Below are 3,165 nucleotides of genomic sequence, written 5' to 3'. Positions count from 1 at the left end.
GGGGGGACAACAAAGAAAAGTTCCTTTTCATTTTTGACCCGAGAAGGACGACAAGTTCATGGCGGACGGGAGGACAACACAAGGATTAAAAAAAACACACTTCTACTTTCAATAATTACCTATCCAGTACGTGAGGTCTATCAAAACCACGGGTTCTAAACTCTAAAGGCGCTGACGCACCAACCCGATACTCAGCCGTCGGCCGGTCTGGCGAGGTCGGTGACTCGAGTCTGGTCGGTGTGTTCTTTTATTTGGGCCGATTGGACTTGATGAATCAGCCAGTGGACAGTTGGACTCAATGACCAACCTGATTGGTGGAGTGCCAGCCCTTGACTAGCAAATCAGTGCACTTATGTTAAAACACTTACCGGAAATATTGAGTGAGATGCGCGTGACAAACGCCTCTCAAAATTGGACAAAAATCTTTCAAACTGACCTTTATCGATAAAAAAAAAACAGACAGATTCAGCAACTGCATGGCCTGTTTCTCGCTTAAAAAGGTTTTCGAAAACACGTTTTGGTGAACTATTTTCGTAAAATAAAAGATCGTATTCCAAACGAGCCACCTTTATGGCCACTTTGAAATTGGGGAGAAGCCAAATCCACGTGACACGTTCATCATTTCTGGTTTTCATTTTTTGGGCAACAATACAGACTAGCGCCACCTGCTGTTATGAAGACATTTTATGTATTGCGCACGCGTTGTGTCCCAGAAAAAGTTAAGCGGGAAACGCAAGACTTTCACCACAAAAAAGGGTGTTTTTGTCTCAGGAGTACCAAATAAGGGAACATTTTTTTTTCTAATCTTTACTACTTGTTGGTGGCTAAACTTACTGTAACTGCTACAGCCTCTGAAACAACAGCATTCTCACAGTAGGCTGACAGTTTTGTCGGCTGTAAAAATCGCTCTACTTAACATAACGCCGTCATTCTGTAGGTTAGTTAACAAATTCTTGTGCACGAGTTTTTGTACAATATCATACGGACCCGTTCCTGAGAATGTGTTGTCTGATTATGTGATTATTATCTGACTGACCACTTTTGTTGGACACGGAGGTTGGTTTTGGGAGTTTAAAGAAGTGACTTTTTTTAACTAAGTTTTTGTCACTTTATTTTGACATTTTGGGCTTTTTTCAGAAGTTTTTGTCCCTTCTTTGACCTTTGAGACACTTGACGCTTTTGTCGCTTGTTTCAACATTTTTGAAGTTTCTATTAACGTTTTCAAAAGTTTACTGACTGATCAGCTTTTTGTGAGACAATTTTATATAGGCCTTCATGTTTTAACTGTAGCTACACACTCTTATTTTTTTTTATTACAGGGCAAAGTCTAGCAGGGTCATATGTCAACTTTCTATGTATAGAGAGAGCATGATTAGCCAATTACATGATATCTACGGAAACCCCGGGGGAGTGCTAATCAGGTGATGACTCACGGATCTTTGTACCGACACCTTAGGGAGGGGGCCTCACCTTAACAACACACTGGGTGTGGCTCAGAAGTGTCCATGAGTGTTAAAGCAAAGTACAAGTGCATGCGAAGATACCAATCCGTTCTCACTCCCAACTCGTAAAATAGTGACGCTTGATCAGAGTTTCTCAACGTCAGATACCGACGCAAAAATCACCTTTTTCCAACTAGTTCGTTCAGCGGCCCTCATGAAGAATTCTAAGTAATGACAACCAAACTGTTGGTGCATCCACATAATACAAGCCATCCGTAATTGCAAATTAGCAAATTAGCTTTGTGGCAACTCATTTGGCAATGGCTTAAATGTAACGGACGTTCATTAATATCAAAAGGTTATGCACACAGGTTATGGTTTGCGCAGAAAGAAAGAAAAGAGACAGAGCAACTATGTGCTTTTTGCAGGAAACAGACTCTTGGGCAGTTGAATGCTTGCGTTTCATTTTTTACACTCATGATGTTCAAAACTTTTTGCGGCAGCAATAGATGCATGATGTTTAACGTAACCTGGGTGTTAACTACGGGGGAGCCAATGGGAGCCAAGCTCCCCTTAATAAGACATGGGCTCCCCTAATAATGTGATTTGTGAAAATTTGTTGTGGTCTGTAATAAAATTGACAGTGTCATTTTGACGTGCAATTTTCAGTTTTGTGTAATGTGATCATCGTGGATTATTATGTGTACTATAGCAAAAATATTAATTCATTCCTGCATGTCAGCGATTTAAACCTAATTCACCTCAACTATACATGCTATTCTCGTCATGAGCATCAAGTCGTCGCGTCGCTGTGGTGCAAATTCAAGTCCTTGAAATCCATTCTGCAGTTAGCATCATTTAGCCATGGCAAAAAGAAAACAAGTCAGTTTAATTAATTTTGGTTTTACTAAGAAATTGTGTAGCCATGACGTTAATAGCATGGCAGATTCACCTGCTGCAAGCCCTGTCAGCACACCTCCTGACAGGGTGACAATGCAAGAAGCTGAAGAAATAATGTCCTCTCTGGCTGAAGATGGTGGTGGTAACTCCTGTCAAAGGCTGGTCTTGATCCTAACCCCTCTAGCTCTTCTTGCCCATTAAATTGGAACAGCCAACTGTGGAGAGACAGGAAGAGCCGACATGGCTGTTTGTTAAGGAAGGAAGCTTGGTTGTGCATCGCTTAAGCCTAATTGAACGGAGGAATTATAGTATTCTTCAGTAGCCTAAGCAACTTTAACCGTTGTTCATGGGAAATTTAAAAAACAACCATTTGGTGGTGGCTGTTTGCAGTTTGACTTATCAATTGGGTAAATCCTGTATGGTGCATGTATCTTTGCAAGTCACTGTAAGTCTCATGTGCAACATGGTAAAAAAAAGAAAAAAAAAAGTGGGGGGCCCCCCCCCCCCAAAGGCCACCAAAAACGTCCTATGTCCAATCTGAAGAAGTCAAGAAAGAAATGCATGTCGTGTAGCATTTATTGGCTGCGATGGCCGAGTGGTTAAGGCGTTGGACTTGAAATCCAATGGGATCTTCCCGCGCAGGTTCGAACCCTGCTCGCAGCGATTTTTAAATTTTGTGACGAAGACAAAGAGGTCATTACAAATGGACATTAATATAATAAAGGAAGCTAAAGAAATTAGATATTTTCGCGTGTAGAGATTAAACATTAGGAAAAACGTGATCGACACAAAAGGCACCGCTGGGATTCGAACCCAGGATCTC

At 41.4% G+C, this 3,165-nt stretch overlaps 1 non-coding gene across 1 annotated transcript; it reads left to right on the top strand.

The window, feature by feature from the left end:
* The first annotated feature begins 2,923 nt into the window (after window positions 1–2,923).
* On the top strand, window positions 2,924–3,005 carry trnas-uga (transfer RNA serine (anticodon UGA)). The gene has a single exon. It is a non-coding gene; the product is annotated as a tRNA-Ser (tRNA).
* The last annotated feature ends 160 nt before the right edge of the window (window positions 3,006–3,165 follow it).

This window comes from Etheostoma spectabile, chromosome 19 (genome assembly GCF_008692095.1).
Source record: "Etheostoma spectabile isolate EspeVRDwgs_2016 chromosome 19, UIUC_Espe_1.0, whole genome shotgun sequence".
Classification (NCBI taxonomy): domain Eukaryota; kingdom Metazoa; phylum Chordata; class Actinopteri; order Perciformes; family Percidae; genus Etheostoma; species Etheostoma spectabile.
This window is presented reverse-complemented; position numbering and strand designations above follow the sequence as displayed.